The 18,449-nt window shown below is 44.1% G+C and overlaps 12 non-coding genes across 12 annotated transcripts; all 12 read right to left on the reverse strand.

Annotated features, from left to right (window-relative positions):
- Positions 1-114: 114 nt before the first annotated feature.
- On the reverse strand, positions 115-186 carry TRNAG-UCC. The gene has a single exon. It is a non-coding gene; the product is annotated as a tRNA-Gly (tRNA).
- Positions 187-679: 493 nt separating this feature from the next.
- On the reverse strand, positions 680-761 carry TRNAL-AAG. The gene has a single exon. It is a non-coding gene; the product is annotated as a tRNA-Leu (tRNA).
- Positions 762-2,248: 1,487 nt separating this feature from the next.
- TRNAG-UCC lies at positions 2,249-2,320 on the reverse strand. Its single transcript has one exon. It is a non-coding gene; the product is annotated as a tRNA-Gly (tRNA).
- Positions 2,321-2,815: 495 nt separating this feature from the next.
- TRNAL-AAG lies at positions 2,816-2,897 on the reverse strand. Its single transcript has one exon. It is a non-coding gene; the product is annotated as a tRNA-Leu (tRNA).
- A 1,489-nt stretch (positions 2,898-4,386) lies between these two features.
- TRNAG-UCC lies at positions 4,387-4,458 on the reverse strand. Its single transcript has one exon. It is a non-coding gene; the product is annotated as a tRNA-Gly (tRNA).
- Positions 4,459-4,954: 496 nt separating this feature from the next.
- Positions 4,955-5,036, reverse strand: TRNAL-AAG. Its single transcript has one exon. It is a non-coding gene; the product is annotated as a tRNA-Leu (tRNA).
- A 1,486-nt stretch (positions 5,037-6,522) lies between these two features.
- On the reverse strand, positions 6,523-6,594 carry TRNAG-UCC. Its single transcript has one exon. It is a non-coding gene; the product is annotated as a tRNA-Gly (tRNA).
- Positions 6,595-7,089: 495 nt separating this feature from the next.
- TRNAL-AAG lies at positions 7,090-7,171 on the reverse strand. The gene has a single exon. It is a non-coding gene; the product is annotated as a tRNA-Leu (tRNA).
- Positions 7,172-10,538: 3,367 nt separating this feature from the next.
- TRNAG-UCC lies at positions 10,539-10,610 on the reverse strand. The gene has a single exon. It is a non-coding gene; the product is annotated as a tRNA-Gly (tRNA).
- Positions 10,611-11,105: 495 nt separating this feature from the next.
- On the reverse strand, positions 11,106-11,187 carry TRNAL-AAG. Its single transcript has one exon. It is a non-coding gene; the product is annotated as a tRNA-Leu (tRNA).
- Positions 11,188-12,675: 1,488 nt separating this feature from the next.
- Positions 12,676-12,749, reverse strand: TRNAG-UCC. The gene has a single exon. It is a non-coding gene; the product is annotated as a tRNA-Gly (tRNA).
- Positions 12,750-13,246: 497 nt separating this feature from the next.
- TRNAL-AAG lies at positions 13,247-13,328 on the reverse strand. Its single transcript has one exon. It is a non-coding gene; the product is annotated as a tRNA-Leu (tRNA).
- Between the last annotated feature and the right edge of the window lie 5,121 nt (positions 13,329-18,449).

Here is an 18,449-nt window from a genome sequence, read left to right on the forward strand (position 1 = left end):
ATCTCTCTGCGATGAAAGATTGCGTGCTCATGCGCACAGGCTGCCTTTGGAAGGGAAATGGACAGAAGGGTTTCCAACAGAATGCCACTGACGACAACGTTAAGGAAGCAAAATTGCATTGGCCGGGAATCGAACCCGGGTCAACTGCTTGGAAGGCAGCTATGCTCACCACTATACCACCAATGCAGATGAAAGCCAAGGTCACTCTGGGTGAGTATCTCTGATTAGGGAGGATCCTAAATATTCCCCGATCTCCCGTACGCATGCTTCGGTATCTGTGAAAACTTAGGCAATCCAGGAGAAGTACCAAATGGGTTGAGTGATGCATATATCTAATCTACGAGGATGGTAGCAGGTATGCTTCAAATGCCGTGCTCAACAGGTTTAGTACTGCAGAAGGAGAAACGCAGTTTAGCTTTTTTTTTTTTCTTAAAATTCAGATAAAAGACTCTCTTTCACCCTGAATTGGCGTTTGTGTGTGCCTTAGAAAAGCAAAGTGAAGCAAAGGCAGTTTCCTTTACAAATGAAGTTGCTAGGTCATCAACAGGAGAGACACCTGTTCTATTCTGGAGCAACAGCCCTGCCTCTGTACACAGTATACTGATGCCTAGAGAACACAGAGCCCTAGACTGAGATTAAAATGAGCAGGATCCCACAGGGCAAACACAAAGCTACAACTTGGCAGTGATGGGATTTGAACCCACACCTCCAAAGAGACTGGAACCTTAATCCAGCACCTTAGACCGCTCAGCCACACTACCTACGGGAAGGAAGGGCATGCTTACAGCTCCTTGTGCATAGCTAGAAAGAAGAGCCTTCCTGCTTCATGTATCAGAGCTGACTGTTTTGCTGCCTTGCATGGCTTATCATGGAAGGTAGAATAAAGAGAACACTTAAATACGCTCAGCTCAGAGCACTTTCTCTGTTGCTCAGGGAAAGCAGCAGCGTTCACTTACTGGCTAAGGCCTCAAACAGGCGCCTTCTTGAGTAACAGTGGAAAGGTAGTGAAGAAAGCTACACTAGTAAAGATTTTTTTTTAACGGACCTCTCACCCTGCTTTCTAGCTTTTCTTTGGATTTTGCATTTAGGTTCAGTCCAGAATGGGCTCTGACAGGGAAAACAATATCCAAGTTTCAAAAACAGGGGGTTGGGGGGTTTCAAATCCCACGTCATTATATCAGGAAATAAATAAATAGATTCAGGACCTGAGAGAAACAAAAGTAGTGCAAGAACTTACATCACACTCATCAGGGAGAGCACATTAACACACCAAGACTTCCCCCACCTGAAGAGAGGAGCAGGGCTGGGAGCTACAAGCACCTGAGAGAGCAATATTGAGAAACTTCAAAGAAGACATAGTCTAGACTGCTTCAGAGTCAGAAAACCCTCACGCCGATTATATGCTGATTATTCTTGCAATAAGCAGTGGATTTTCCCAAATCATCTTAATAACGGCTTATGGTCTTTTGACTTAGAAAATTATCGAAACCTTTTTTTTAAACCCCGTTAAGCTAACTGCTTCACCACATTCCCCAGCAACGAATTCCACAGTTTACTTAAACAGGTTGAGTGAAGAAATGTTTTCTCCGGTCTGTTTGAAATCTACTAATTAATAGCTTCATCGCATGCCACCTAGTCCTTGCATTTTAGGAAAGAGTAAACAAGCGATTCGCATCATATCGGTTCACTCCACTCAATATTTGGTAGACCTCTATCCTATCTGCCCTGTGCCGTCTGTTCTCCAGGCTGAAGAGCCCTGGCCACTTTAGCCTTTCCTCCCGTTTACCATTTTCATCGCCCTTCTCTGTCCCTTTTCTCATTCCGTAAAAATCGGTTTAACTGGTGGCCCCGCATACACCCGACCTTAGCCAAAAGACCGAGAAGCGGTAGCAGACAGCAGACAGCACGCCTGACGTCCTTGTCCGCCTCCCCCGGGCCCATCAGGACTAAACATGCTGGGTGCGGAAAGCGTCAATGTAATGAGAGCTTTGTACCGGCACCCCATCTGCCCATCTTAGCATCAGAGCTGGAAATATGGAAAGCGGGAAGATCTAGTGGGGAAAGATAAAAGGAACTTGAGAGGAGCAAGAGAGAGAGAGAAAAGATAAAAGGGAAAGAAACCGTTCCTCAGCTCATCTCTCTGCGATGAAAGATTGCGTGCTCATGCGCACAGGCTGCCTTTGGAAGGGAAATGGACAGAAGGGTTTCCAACAGAATGCCACTGACGACAACGTTAAGGAAGCAAAATTGCATTGGCCGGGAATCGAACCCGGGTCAACTGCTTGGAAGGCAGCTATGCTCACCACTATACCACCAATGCAGATGAAAGCCAGGGTCACTCTGGGTGAGTATCTCTGATTAGGGAGGATCCTAAATATTCCCCGATCTCCCGTACGCATGCTTCGGTATCTGTGAAAACTTAGGCAATCCAGGAGAAGTACCAAATGGGTTGAGTGATGCATATATCTAATCTACGAGGATGGTAGCAGGTATGCTTCAAATGCCGTGCTCAACAGGTTTAGTACTGCAGAAGGAGAAACGCAGTTTAGCTTTTTTTTTTTCTTCTTAAAAATCAGATAAAAGACTCTCTTTCACCCTGAATTGGCGTTTGTGTGTACCTTAGAAAAGCAAAGTGAAGCAAAGGCAGTTTCCTTTACAAATGAAGTTGCTAGGTCATCAACAGGAGAGACACCTGTTCTATTCTGGAGCAACAGCCCTGCCTCTGTACACAGTATACTGATGCGTAGAGAACACAGAGCCCTAGACTGAGATTAAAATGAGCAGGATCCCACAGGGCAAACACAAAGCTACAACTTGGCAGTGGTGGGATTTGAACCCACGCCTCCAAAGAGACTGGAACCTTAATCCAGCGCCTTAGACCGCTCAGCCACACTACCTACGGGAAGGAAGGGCATGCTTACAGCTCCTTGTGCATAGCTAGAAAGAAGAGCCTTCCTGCTTCATGTATCAGCGCTGACTGTTTTGCTGCCTTGCATGGCTTATCATGGAAGGTAGAATAATGAGAACACTTAAATACGCTCAGCTCAGAGCACTTTCTCTGTTGCTCAGGGAAAGCAGCAGCGTTCACTTACTGGCTAAGGCCTCAAACAGGCGCCTTCTTGAGTAACAGTGGAAAGGTAGTGAAGAAAGCTACACTAGTCAAGATTTTTTTTTTAACGGACCTCTCACCCTGCTTTCTAGCTTTTCTTTGGATTTTGCATTTAGGTTTAGTCCAGAATGGGCTCTGACAGGGAAAACAATATCCAAGTTTCAAAAACAGGGGGTTGGGGGGTTTCAAATCCCATGTCATTATATCAGGAAATAAATAAATAGATTCAGGACCTGAGAGAAACAAAAGTAGTGCAAGAACTTACATCACACTCATCAGGGAGAGCACATTAACACACCAAGACTTCCCCCACCTGAAGAGAGGAGCAGGGCTGGGAGCTACAAGCACCTGAGAGAGCAATATTGAGAAACTTCAAGGAAGACATAGTCTAGACTGCTTCAGAGTCAGAAAACCCTCACGCTGATTATATGCTGATTATTCTTGCAATAAGCAGTGGATTTTCCCAAATCATCTTAATAACGGCTTATGGTCTTTTGACTTAGAAAATTATCGAAACCTTTTTTTTTAAACCCCGTTAAGCTAACTGCTTCACCACATTCCCCAGCAACGAATTCCACAGTTTACTTAAACAGGTTGAGTGAAGAAATGTTTTCTCCGGTCTGTTTGAAATCTACTAATTAATAGCTTCATCGCATGCCACCTAGTCCTTGCATTTTAGGAAAGAGTAAACAAGCGATTCGCATCATATCGGTTCACTCCACTCAATATTTGGTAGACCTCTATCCTATCTGCCCTGTGCCGTCTGTTATCCAGGCTGAAGAGCCCTGGCCACTTTAGCCTTTCCTCCCGTTTACCATTTTCATCGCCCTTCTCTGTCCCTTTTCTCATTCCGTAAAAATCGGTTTAACTGGTGGCCCCGCATACACCCGACCTTAGCCAAAAGACCGAGAAGCGGTAGCAGACAGCAGACAGCACGCCTGACGTCCTTGTCCGCCTCCCCCGGGCCCATCAGGACTAAACATGCTGGGTGCGGAAAGCGTCAATGTAATGAGAGCCTTGTACCGGCACCCCATCTGCCCATCTTAGCATCAGAGCTCGAAATATGGAAAGCGGGAAGATCTAGTGGGGAAAGATAAAAGGAACTTGAGAGGAGCAAGAGAGAGAGAGAAAAGATAAAAGGGAAAGAAACCGTTCCTCAGCTCATCTCTCTGCGATGAAAGATTGCGTGCTCATGCGCACAGGCTGCCTTTGGAAGGGAAATGGACAGAAGGGTTTCCAACAGAATGCCACTGACGACAACGTTAAGGAAGCAAAATTGCATTGGCCGGGAATCGAACCCGGGTCAACTGCTTGGAAGGCAGCTATGCTCACCACTATACCACCAATGCAGATGAAAGCCAAGGTCACTCTGGGTGAGTATCTCTGATTAGGGAGGATCCTAAATATTCCCCGATCTCCCGTACGCATGCTTCGGTATCTGTGAAAACTTAGGCAATCCAGGAGAAGTACCAAATGGGTTGAGTGATGCATATATCTAATCTACAAGGATGGTAGCAGGTATGCTTCAAATGCCGTGCTCAACAGGTTTAGTACTGCAGAAGGAGAAACGCAGTTTAGCTTTTTTTTTTTTTTTCTTAAAAATCAGATAAAAGACTCTCTTTCACCCTGAATTGGCGTTTGTGTGTGCCTTAGAAAAGCAAAGTGAAGCAAAGGCAGTTTCCTTTACAAATGAAGTTGCTAGGTCATCAACAGGAGAAACACCTGTTCTATTCTGGAGCAACAGCCCTGCCTCTGTACACAGTATACTGATGCGTAGAGAACACAGAGCCCTAGACTGAGATTAAAATGAGCAGGATCCCACAGGGCAAACACAAAGCTACAACTTGGCAGTGGTGGGATTTGAACCCACACCTCCAAAGAGACTGGAACCTTAATCCAGCGCCTTAGACCGCTCAGCCACACTACCTACGGGAAGGAAGGGCATGCTTACAGCTCCTTGTGCATAGCTAGAAAGAAGAGCCTTCCTGCTTCATGTATCAGCGCTGACTGTTTTGCTGCCTTGCATGGCTTATCATGGAAGGTAGAATAAAGAGAACACTTAAATACGCTCAGCTCAGAGCACTTTCTCTGTTGCTCAGGGAAAGCAGCAGCGTTCACTTACTGGCTAAGGCCTCAAACAGGCGCCTTCTTGAGTAACAGTGGAAAGGTAGTGAAGAAAGCTACACTAGTCAAGATTTTTTTTTAACGGACCTCTCACCCTGCTTTCTAGCTTTTCTTTGGATTTTGCATTTAGGTTCAGTCCAGAATGGGCTCTGACAGGGAAAACAATATCCAAGTTTCAAAAACAGAGGGTTGGGGGTTTTCAAATCCCATGTCATTATATCAGGAAATAAATAAATAGATTCAGGACCTGAGAGAAACAAAAGTAGTGCAAGAGCTTACATCACACTCATCAGGGAGAGCACATTAACACACCAAACTTCCCCCACCTGAAGAGAGGAGCAGGGCTGGGAGCTACAAGCACCTGAGAGAGCAATATTGAGAAACTTCAAGGAAGACATAGTCTAGACTGCTTCAGAGTCAGAAAACCCTCACGCCGATTATATGCTGATTATTCTTGCAATAAGCAGTGGATTTTCCCAAATCATCTTAATAACGGCTTATGGTCTTTTGACTTAGAAAATTATCGAAACCTTTTTTTTAAACCCCGTTAAGCTAACTGCTTCACCACATTCCCCAGCAACGAATTCCACAGTTTACTTAAACAGGTTGAGTGAAGAAATATTTTCTCCGGTCTGTTTAAAATCTACTAATTAATAGCTTCATCGCATGCCACCTAGTCCTTGCATTTTAGGAAAGAGTAAACAAGCGATTCGCATCATATCGGTTCACTCCACTCAATATTTGGTAGACCTCTATCCTATCTGCCCTGTGCCGTCTGTTCTCAAGGCTGAAGAGCCCAGGCCACTTTAGCCTTTCCTCCCGTTTACCATTTTCATCGCCCTTCTCTGTCCCTTTTCTCATTCCGTAAAAATCGGTTTAACTGGTGGCCCCGCATACACCCGACCTTAGCCAAAAGACCGAGAAGCGGTAGCAGACAGCAGACCGCACGCCTGACGACCTTGTCTGCCTCCCCCGGGCCCATCAGGACTAAACATGCTGGGTGCGGAAAGCGTCAATGTAATGAGAGCCTTGTACCGGCACCCCATCTGCCCATCTTAGCATCAGAGCTCGAAATGTGGAAAGCGGGAAGATCTAGTGGGGAAAGATAAAAGGAACTTGAGAGGAGCAAGAGAGAGAGAGAAAAGATAAAAGGGAAAGAAACCGTTCCTCAGCTCATCTCTCTGCGATGAAAGATTGCGTGCTCATGCGCACAGGCTGCCTTTGGAAGGGAAATGGACAGAAGGGTTTCCAACAGAATGCCACTGACGACTACGGAAAGGAAGCAAAATTGCATTGGCCGGGAATCGAACCCGGGTCAACTGCTTGGAAGGCAGTTATGCTCACCACTATACCACCAATGCAGATGAAAGCCAAGGTCACTCTGGGTGAGTATCTCTGATTAGGGAGGATCCTAAATATTCCCCGATCTCCCGTACGCATGCTTCGGTATCTGTGAAAACTTAGGCAATCCAGGAGAAGTACCAAATGGGTTGAGTGATGCATATATCTAATCTACGAGGATGGTAGCAGGTATGCTTCAAATGCCGTGCTCAACAGGTTTAGTACTGCAGAAGGAGAAACGCAGTTTAGCTTTTTTTTTTTTTTCTTAAAAATCAGATAAAAGACTCTCTTTCACCCTGAATTGGCGTTTGTGTGTGCCTTAGAAAAGCAAAGTGAAGCAAAGGCAGTTTCCTTTACAAATGAAGTTGCTAGGTCATCAACAGGAGAGACACCTGTTCTATTCTGGAGCAACAGCCCTGCCTCTGTACACAGTATACTGATGCATAGAGAACACAGAGCCCTAGACTGAGATTAAAATGAGCAGGATCCCACAGGGCAAACACAAAGCTACAACTTGGCAGTGGTGGGATTTGAACCCACACCTCCAAAGAGACTGGAACCTTAATCCAGCGCACTAGACCGCTCGGCCACACTACCTACGGGAAGGAAGGGCATGCTTACAGCTCCTTGTGCATAGCTAGAAAGAAGAGCCTTCCTGCTTCATGTATCAGCGCTGACTGTTTTGCTGCCTTGCATGGCTTATCATGGAAGGTAGAATAAAGAGAACACTTAAATACGCTCAGCTCAGAGCACTTTCTCTGTTGCTCAGGGAAAGCAGCAGCGTTCACTTACTGGCTAAGGCCTCAAACAGGCGCCTTCTTGAGTAACAGTGGAAAGGTAGTGAAGAAAGCTACACTAGTCAAGATTTTTTTTTAACGGACCTCTCACCCTGCTTTCTAGCTTTTCTTTGGATTTTGCATTTAGGTTCAGTCCAGAATGGGCTCTGACAGGGAAAACAATATCCAAGTTTCAAAAACAGGGGGTTGGGGGGTTTCAAATCCCATGTCATTATATCAGGAAATAAATAAATAGATTCAGGACCTGAGAGAAACAAAAGTATTGCAAGAACTTACATCACACTCATCAGGGAGAGCACATTAACACACCAAGACTTCCCCCACCTGAAGAGAGGAGCAGGGCTGGGAGCTACAAGCACCTGAGAGAGAAGTATTGAGAAACTTCAAGGAAGACATAGTCTAGACCAGGGGTGCCCAACGCGTCGATCGCGATCGACCGGTAGCTCAGGAAGGCAACGTGAGTCGATCGCAGAGCCCATCCCGGGCTCTGTGATAGACTCGTGTTGCCGTCCCGATCTACCGGGCCTATCAGCCTTCCTCTCCCCGACGTCAAAGACGCCGACGCCGGGCATCCACTTTAGGCTGTTTTTGTCATTTCGGGGGGGGGGGGGGGAGGGGAGAGTGGCAGCGGTAGCAGCAGCCTGAAAAGGAAATCATCCTGGCCGGGGTCGGTGTCATGCTCCGGAGCTTCTACAGCCTTCCTATCTCCCTCTCCCTTCTACCTGCTTCCGGCCACACCCCCTGCTCCGCGGCTCTCTTCGGCAACTCAGCAGCAGCGATCAACACAAACTTCTGACGTCGGGGCCTACCCTCTGCGAGTCCCGCTTGTTTCAACTTCCTTTTTCCACAAAGGCGGGACTCGTAGAGGGAAGGCCTCGATGTCGGCAGCTTGTCTTGATCACCGCTGCTGACGAGTTACTTAAGAGAGCCGCGGAGCAGGAGGGTTTTGCCAGGTGCAGGTAGAAGGGAGAGGGCCAGATGCAGGACTCGTGGGTGAGGGAGCAGAAGAGAGAGAGAAAGAGAGAGGGGAGGGAAACAAAAGGAAATATTTCATACTGGGCTGGGCCGGAGTGGAGGGAGGGTGGAAAGATTCTGGCTACAGGGTGCATTAACAAAGGAAAAGGTGGGAAAGCTGAAAATGGAGATAGTGACACAAAGAAGAGAAAGGGTAAGCAGGACCTACTGAATAAGGATAGAGATACAGAGGGGACATGAAGAGGAGGTGAAATAGAGACATAGAAGTAATGCTGAAAAAGTGTGTGTGTGGGGGAGATAAAGACATTGAAAGGGCAAATGGTGAACATGGGGTAAAGCCAATGACAGAGACAAATGAAGATTCTGAAAAAGTGGTGAGATAGGGATATAGGTGAGATGGACACAAAGAAGGGTGATGCTGGAAAATAGGTGGAATGGTAATTCTGACAGACACAGAAGGGAAATGCTGGATCAAGGAGAGAGGGGGCTCAGGCTGGATGGAATGAGGAGAAATGCCTTGTTGGCCCAGAACTTCCTCTCCTACGTCAGAATTGACGTCAGGGAGCGGAATGCTGGTCAGCGTGACGCTTCTGCAGGGAAAGCTTGGGACGGCGGTGGCTTGGGGGCTGTTCCCCGATGGCGGTGGCAGCAAACCGAGTGGCTTGGGGGAGGGCACGGAGAAAGAAAGAAAGGGGGCAGACAGGGAGACAGAAAGAAGGGGGAACAGGGAGACAGAAAGAAAAAGTTGGGGGAGAGAATGAGGTCTGGAGGAGAGGAAACATACAGGAGGCTGAAAGAAAGGAAGAAAGATTGGATGCACAGTCAGAAGAAGAAAGTGCAACCAGAGACTCATGAAATCACCAATCAGCAAAGGTAGGAAAAATGATTTTATTTTCAATTTAGTGATCAAAATGTGTCGGTTTTGAGAATTTATATCTGCTGTCTATATTTTGCACTATGGCTCCCTTTTACTAAACCGCAATAGCGTTTTTTAGCGCAGGGAGCCTATGAGCATTGAGAGCAGCACGAGGCATTCAGCGTAACTCCCTGTGCTAAAACCTACTATTGTGGTTTAGTAAAAAGGGAGGGGGTGTATTTGTCTATTTTTGTATTTTGTTACTGAGGTGACATTGCATAGAGTCATCTGCCATGACCTCTTTGAAAAAACCCGGAATATGAATAATTAACATGTTTCTGCCTTTCAGTGTGCTTTGTGTTTTTTTAAAATTTTATTGTTGGTAGATTATTTTGACTTAGTCATTATAAAAGTAGCTCGCAAGCCCATAAAGTGTGGGCACCCCTGGTCTAGACTGCTTCAGAGTCAGAAAACCCTCACGCCGATTATATGCTGATTATTCTTGCAATAAGCAGTGGATTTTCCCAAATCATCTTAATAACGGCTTATGGTCTTTTGACTTAGAAAATTATCGAAACCTTTTTTTTAAACCCCGTTAAGCTAACTGCTTCACCACATTCCCCAGCAACGAATTCCACAGTTTACTTAAACAGGTTGAGTGAAGAATGTTTTCTCCGGTCTGTTTGAAATCTACTAATTAATAGCTTCATCGCATGCCACCTAGTCCTTGCATTTTAGGAAAGAGTAAACAAGCGATTCGCATCATATCGGTTCACTCCACTCAATATTTGGTAGACCTCTATCCTATCTGCCCTGTGCCGTCTGTTCTCCAGGCTGAAGAGCCCTGGCCACTTTAGCCTTTCCTCCCGTTTACCATTTTCATCGCCCTTCTCTGTCCCTTTTCTCATTCCGTAAAAATCGGTTTAACTGGTGGCCCCGCATACACCCGACCTTAGCCAAAAGACCGAGAAGCGGTAGCAGACAGCAGACAGCACGCCTGACGTCCTTGTCCGCCTCCCCCGGGCCCATCAGGACTAAACATGCTGGGTGCGGAAAGCGTCAATGTAATGAGAGCTTTGTACCGGCACCCCATCTGCCCATCTTAGCATCAGAGCTGGAAATATGGAAAGCGGGAAGATCTAGTGGGGAAAGATAAAAGGAACTTGAGAGGAGCAAGAGAGAGAGAGAAAAGATAAAAGGGAAAGAAACCGTTCCTCAGCTCATCTCTCTGCGATGAAAGATTGCGTGCTCATGTGCACAGGCTGCCTTTGGAAGGGAAATGGACAGAAGGGTTTCCAACAGAATGCCACTGACGACAACGTTAAGGAAGCAAAATTGCATTGGCCGGGAATCGAACCCAGGTCAACTGCTTGGAAGGCAGCTATGCTCACCACTATACCACCAATGCAGATGAAAGCCAAGGTCACTCTGGGTGAGTATCTCTGATTAGGGAGGATCCTAAATATTCCCCGATCTCCCGTACGCATGCTTCGGTATCTGTGAAAACTTAGGCAATCCAGGAGAAGTACCAAATGGGTTGAGTGATGCATATATCTAATCTACGAGGATGGTAGCAGGTATGCTTCAAATGCCGTGCTCAACAGGTTTAGTACTGCAGAAGGAGAAACGCAGTTTAGCTTTTTTTTTTTCTTCTTAAAAATCAGATAAAAGACTCTCTTTCACCCTGAATTGGCGTTTGTGTGTACCTTAGAAAAGCAAAGTGAAGCAAAGGCAGTTTCCTTTACAAATGAAGTTGCTAGGTCATCAACAGGAGAGACACCTGTTCTATTCTGGAGCAACAGCCCTGCCTCTGTACACAGTATACTGATGCGTAGAGAACACAGAGCCCTAGACTGAGATTAAAATGAGCAGGATCCCACAGGGCAAACACAAAGCTACAACTTGGCAGTGGTGGGATTTGAACCCACGCCTCCAAAGAGACTGGAACCTTAATCCAGCGCCTTAGACCGCTCGGCCACACTACCTACGGGAAGGAAGGGCATGCTTACAGCTCCTTGTGCATAGCTAGAAAGAAGAGCCTTCCTGCTTCATGTATCAGCGCTGACTGTTTTGCTGCCTTGCATGGCTTATCATGGAAGGTAGAATAATGAGAACACTTAAATACGCTCAGCTCAGAGCACTTTCTCTGTTGCTCAGGGAAAGCAGCAGCGTTCACTTACTGGCTAAGGCCTCAAACAGGCGCCTTCTTGAGTAACAGTGGAAAGGTAGTGAAGAAAGCTACACTAGTCAAGATTTTTTTTTTAACGGACCTCTCACCCTGCTTTCTAGCTTTTCTTTGGATTTTGCATTTAGGTTTAGTCCAGAATGGGCTCTGACAGGGAAAACAATATCCAAGTTTCAAAAACAGGGGGTTGGGGGGTTTCAAATCCCATGTCATTATATCAGGAAATAAATAAATAGATTCAGGACCTGAGAGAAACAAAAGTAGTGCAAGAACTTACATCACACTCATCAGGGAGAGCACATTAACACACCAAACTTCCCCCACCTGAAGAGAGGAGCAGGGCTGGGAGCTACAAGCACCTGAGAGAGCAATATTGAGAAACTTCAAGGAAGACATAGTCTAGACTGATTCAGAGTCAGAAAACCCTCACGCTGATTATATGCTGATTATTCTTGCAATAAGCAGTGGATTTTCCCAAATCATCTTAATAACGGCTTATGGTCTTTTGACTTAGAAAATTATCGAAACCTTTTTTTTTAAACCCCGTTAAGCTAACTGCTTCACCACATTCCCCAGCAACGAATTCCACAGTTTACTTAAACAGGTTGAGTGAAGAAATGTTTTCTCCGGTCTGTTTGAAATCTACTAATTAATAGCTTCATCGCATGCCACCTAGTCCTTGCATTTTAGGAAAGAGTAAACAAGCGATTCGCATCATATCGGTTCACTCCACTCAATATTTGGTAGACCTCTATCCTATCTGCCCTGTGCCGTCTGTTATCCAGGCTGAAGAGCCCTGGCCACTTTAGCCTTTCCTCCCGTTTACCATTTTCATCGCCCTTCTCTGTCCCTTTTCTCATTCCGTAAAAATCGGTTTAACTGGTGGCCCCGCATACACCCGACCTTAGCCAAAAGACCGAGAAGCGGTAGCAGACAGCAGACAGCACGCCTGACGTCCTTGTCCGCCTCCCCCGGGCCCATCAGGACTAAACATGCTGGGTGCGGAAAGCGTCAATGTAATGAGAGCCTTGTACCGGCACCCCATCTGCCCATCTTAGCATCAGAGCTCGAAATATGGAAAGCGGGAAGATCTAGTGGGGAAAGATAAAAGGAACTTGAGAGGAGCAAGAGAGAGAGAGAAAAGATAAAAGGGAAAGAAACCGTTCCTCAGCTCATCTCTCTGCGATGAAAGATTGCGTGCTCATGCGCACAGGCTGCCTTTGGAAGGGAAATGGACAGAAGGGTTTCCAACAGAATGCCACTGACGACAACGTTAAGGAAGCAAAATTGCATTGGCCGGGAATCGAACCCGGGTCAACTGCTTGGAAGGCAGAGCTATGCTCACCACTATACCACCAATGCAGATGAAAGCCAAGGTCACTCTGGGTGAGTATCTCTGATTAGGGAGGATCCTAAATATTCCCCGATCTCCCGTACGCATGCTTCGGTATCTGTGAAAACTTAGGCAATCCAGGAGAAGTACCAAATGGGTTGAGTGATGCATATATCTAATCTACGAGGATGGTAGCAGGTATGCTTCAAATGCCGTGCTCAACAGGTTTAGTACTGCAGAAGGAGAAACGCAGTTTAGCTTTTTTTTTTTTTTTTCTTAAAAATCAGATAAAAGACTCTCTTTCACCCTGAATTGGCGTTTGTGTGTGCCTTAGAAAAGCAAAGTGAAGCAAAGGCAGTTTCCTTTACAAATGAAGTTGCTAGGTCATCAACAGGAGAAACACCTGTTCTATTCTGGAGCAACAGCCCTGCCTCTGTACACAGTATACTGATGCGTAGAGAACACAGAGCCCTAGACTGAGATTAAAATGAGCAGGATCCCACAGGGCAAACACAAAGCTACAACTTGGCAGTGGTGGGATTTGAACCCACGCCTCCAAAGAGACTGGAACCTTAATCCAGCACCTTAGACCGCTCAGCCACACTACCTACGGGAAGGAAGGGCATGCTTACAGCTCCTTGTGCATAGCTAGAAAGAAGAGCCTTCCTGCTTCATGTATCAGCGCTGACTGTTTTGCTGCCTTGCATGGCTTATCATGGAAGGTAGAATAAAGAGAACACTTAAATACGCTCAGCTCAGAGCACTTTCTCTGTTGCTCAGGGAAAGCAGCAGCGTTCACTTACTGGCTAAGGCCTCAAACAGGCGCCTTCTTGAGTAACAGTGGAAAGGTAGTGAAGAAAGCTACACTAGTCAAGATTTTTTTTTAACGGACCTCTCACCCTGCTTTCTAGCTTTTCTTTGGATTTTGCATTTAGGTTCAGTCCAGAATGGGCTCTGACAGGGAAAACAATATCCAAGTTTCAAAAACAGAGGGTTGGGGGTTTTCAAATCCCATGTCATTATATCAGGAAATAAATAAATAGATTCAGGACCTGAGAGAAACAAAAGTAGTGCAAGAGCTTTGTTATACCCCAGCATGCATATTAATGATAATTTTGTTCAGAATATTATATGTCTACTCAAGTCTGCTTACCTGAACTCCTGAACTTTAGTGTTACCTTGACAACATCAAATGCTTTACCCAACAGCCTTTCCCTAAATTCAGTTGCCTGCGTAACACTCAAATAACATCAGTAAAGACAGACCTGGGTGTTACCAAAACAAGAGAACAAAAGAGCAAGACCAGTCCCTGCAACACCTCATTAACGCCAGATGGGACCTGAATGTTATCCAAACAAAGGAAATGGCCAGGGGGGTAACTGAAATTCAGCATGCTACCGATATGAATCCACAAGTCTGTTTATCTGACATTTTGACCTCTTTGACCTGAATGTTGCCCAAACAACTTCAAAGGGACCGACCTGGGGTGTGCCTGAATCAAAGGACGCTGTTACTGCAGGACCAGCTGTTTAACTCAGCAGCTTATAAGGACGGAATTCTGCTCCTAGAAGCCAGAATCCTAGCCGGCTATCCAAGACGTCAGGTCTAACGGGGCAGACTCCTGTGTCCTACTCGCCTATCCATTGAGGGATTCCGAATGGTGAAGGGAGGGTTTACGTGAGATACGGTGATGATAATTTATTCTTATATATATATTAAAGTGTTATTGTTTATGCTTTATATTGTCTGTGTGTTTTTCTGAGTATCTCTGATCATCCCACTTGACAGAAATTAGTGGCGGAACAAATTGGTACCAGAAGTGGGGTTGATCTAATGATATCAGGAAAACTGACTATGCAACAAGGGGTTAAGGAGCAGGCTCCCAATCCCTCCATTCCAAATGGGAATGAAATTATGGGAACATTAATGGCCACTGAGTGGTCTGTAGAAGCAGGATTGTGTGAATCCTGTACTTTTGAAAGTGGGGATCCACATGAATTATGTGCCTCCTTACAAAAGGTGAAAATCTCAAAAGGAGAAGAGCAAGAAGTAATTTCTAGACAAGGAAGGATGATTTTGTCAGACTGGAGGAATTTGCATGAAGCTAAACAGGAATTACAATTGAAATTAGAAGAGCTGGAAAAGAAAAGGAATAAACAACAGCATGCCATTACAATGCTACAATGTCAGAATAAGTTGTTAATGGATAAGGTAGAAACCTATCAAAATGTAATAGAACAGTCAGCTATGCAATATGCACGATATAAATACAAGAAACGGAGGTGGAAAGTGAGTTACAGAAAAGTTAAAATCTTAATTTATCATCTGCCGAATGATTGGAATCCAAACAAACGGGATGGGAATATTTGGGATTCAAATTCTAATAACAGTGAGGAGGATATCTGTGTTAAAGGAGAACAGGCAGAAAATTTAGAAGCAGAGCCTGTGAAGAGACAAAGATTACAGAGAAATCTGCAAACAGGAGAACATCTAACTAGAGATAATGTTAGGGAGGATGTTACTCCAAATGAAATCATGGATATGATGGCACGCTTTACACAGCAGCCTGGGGAACCACTAATACAGTGGGTAGTTCGGGTGCAGGAGCTGGGTGCAGCAGGGATTATGTTAGATGCCACAGATGCCCCTAAATTTGTTCAAATTAGTCAAGAAATAGTAGTGCAACATGCGTTGCGGAAGGATCCTTATCCCGCAAAAAATGCCCAATGGTCTTTATTAGAGATAATTAGTAGGGGTGTCATGAGGCGATATCCACTTGAATCTGATTGGCCTTCCAATGATAAAGTTTGGTATACATTGAAAGATGCACAAATGAGAATTAAGGAAGAGGCTATGAAGGTAGCTTTAGTAATAGGTCACGCTGACACATATATGTCATTACCTTTTACTGTATCCATGAGAAATAAAATTATCAGGTATGCTGCACCGGCATACAAACAGGTAATTATGACTCTGTTGATCAATCAAACAGACAGGTCTATTTTGGAAGTCTTGGAAGCGGTCCGACAGTTAGGAGATCTGGGAGACTGGGGACCTCAAACTACTTTTGATAAAAAGAGGGAAGGACAATCCAATTCAAACAGGGCTAATCGAGTATCCCGAAGGAATATGTTTTTGGCATTAATAAAAGATGGGGTAAAGAGGGAAGAAATAGATGGGAAAGATACCGGGACTTTATGGAAAATGTACAAAAGTAGAGGATTAGGAAATAAATCTATGCCTCAAGCCCAAGTAAGCAAGAGTGAGGATGTGCCAGTGCCAACTGCTCCTCCTGAGGAAACTGCTTCCACTCTTTATCCTGATTTAAAAGGGTGGAAGTGGTGGGAGGATCAATGATGTGAATACCAAGCCTCAGTTAGCTTGAACCAAATTAGAACAGTGTCCGCAGGTAGAGATAAATATTTAGTAGAAACCTGGGGAGCAACAGGTACAAGCTGTAGTGGACGCTGGGGTGTAGGAATATAAATATCAGGATTGGGGGGAAAATTATACAAGCAGGAAGAAAAAATTTTACAAATTTTAAAATTGGACAATTACCAATATGGGATTAATCTATGGGATTCCTTGCCAGATATCCAAAAAAGGGTTAACATGACAGCTTGCATTTTTACTATCCCTAGAGTGGAGCAATGTCCAGAACAATTTGCATTCACTTGGCAAGGGAGGCAATATACATATACCAGACTACCACAAAAATACTTACATAGTCCCACTTTCTATCACAAGATTAAAGCAGAAAATGGGCAAAAGGATGCCGAGAGGTGATAGAGAAAGCTAAACTGTAGAAATATTGCTAAGTGACCTTTATAATGTATAAAGTTTTGTTAGATAGTATAAGGAAGTTGCACTCCAAGTAATTTTGCAAATGTGTCTTTTACCTAAAACATTAATATTGTGAACCACTGTACATGCATGTAAACCTCTCTTGTATATTTTATAGATTAAAGCGTCCCTGCTTGAATTTTTATGATTGTGTGACAGAGCTTTGAAATGGAAGAAAATAGAAAAGAAGACCAGTAAAACTATATAGAGCAATTAACTTAAGTTTCTATCTCTCTCTTTCTTTTAGAAGCTTAGTATCCAGACATGGTCAGGAGAACCAATTTCACTGTGCCACATTTAAAATACGTCCAGCACTGTGACCTGATAGTGGGAATCCAATGGATACCACATTTGTTTGTGACTCTTTTGATTAATAGTGTGCTTATTTACAGATTAAAATCAACCCTGAATCATTACCGAGGGAAGAAAGCATGCCAGAGCTCTGTGTTTGTCTGTTTCTGTTATGTGTTGTCTGTTTTAGCTTATGGGGTACCCCAACATTGCATATTGGCCATTTCCAGAGTTTATTCCACCCCTTCTATTAGTCCAAATGGTACCATATCCCTTTCCAAAAAAGATTCCCCCACATACCAGAAAGTATCTTATGAAAACCATGCTCACAATGATTTTATGCTATGGCTCACAGGTAATAGAGGCCATCAGCGTGCCAGATTTTGGGAATAAAGGGGACGCCCATGTGGGATCCCTACGGGGGTCAGGGCAAAGGGTCTATGGAGTGGGCAGACTTGATGGGCCTTGGCCCTTTTCTGCCGTCATCTTACTATGTTTCTATGTTTCTATACAGCCCAATGATAATTTAGTTAGGGGTTATATTATAAAAAGATATAAAAAGATATTATAAAAGATATCTGAAGAGAAATAATTAGAAAGCTTTATACCTGGTAAAATGGTGTTCATTGGTATTTGATATTTGCTAAATAAAATATAAAAAAAAAAATAGTCTCTCTTTATTTAACTTACCAGGTATAAACAGTGCAGTGCACATCTCTGACATAAGTTTTTTTGTTATCACATTCTGTACGTGTGTATGGTTTCTCTTAAATGATATAATAATTATGTCCAGAATATAAAAAGGTATATTTTCTGAATGTCCTACAGAATACCTTTAAGTACATTAGTGTTGTTTCTCTTATCTCACACAAATACTACCTTACACACAAGTATTGTGTCAAATATTATCACATTCTGTACGTGTGTATGGTCTCTCTTAAATGACATAATAATTATGTCCAGAACATAAAAAGATATATTTTCTGAATGTCCTACAGAATACCTTTAAGTGCATTAGTGTTGTTTCTCTTATCTCACACAAATACTACCTTACACACAAGTATTGTGTCAAATGTTATCACATTCTGTACGTGTGTATGGTCTCTCTTAAAAATGACATAATAATTATGTCCAGAACATAAAAAGGTGTATTTTCTAAATGTCCTACAGACTACCTTTAAGTGCATTAGTGTTGCTTCTCTCATCTCACCCAAATACTACTTTACACACAAGTATTGTGTTACATGTTATCACCTTCTGTACATAAAGTGGTTTTTCTCCTTTTTCTCTTATACTCTCTTTTACCACTAGGGGGGTTTAATGTAACTAAAGCATTGAAGTTAAAAAGTCATGAGGAAATATTTTCCTTGAAAAATCACGTACTGGGAAATGTTATTCCATATAGACTTTCATCCTTTTGTGATAAAATTGGTCAGCTCTGCTCTCTCATTCTGATGATTTGGCTAACATGCTGGGTTAAGAGAAAATTTCACCAGACCGAGAAGATGAAGACGCAACCAGACATACAGTGCCGTGCCATGAGGCTGTTATGTGGCACCAACTGGGGAATAGAAGTGAGCCCATATCCTGCCACT

The sequence above is a fragment of the Geotrypetes seraphini genome, chromosome 1, assembly GCF_902459505.1.
Source record: "Geotrypetes seraphini chromosome 1, aGeoSer1.1, whole genome shotgun sequence".
Classification (NCBI taxonomy): domain Eukaryota; kingdom Metazoa; phylum Chordata; class Amphibia; order Gymnophiona; family Dermophiidae; genus Geotrypetes; species Geotrypetes seraphini.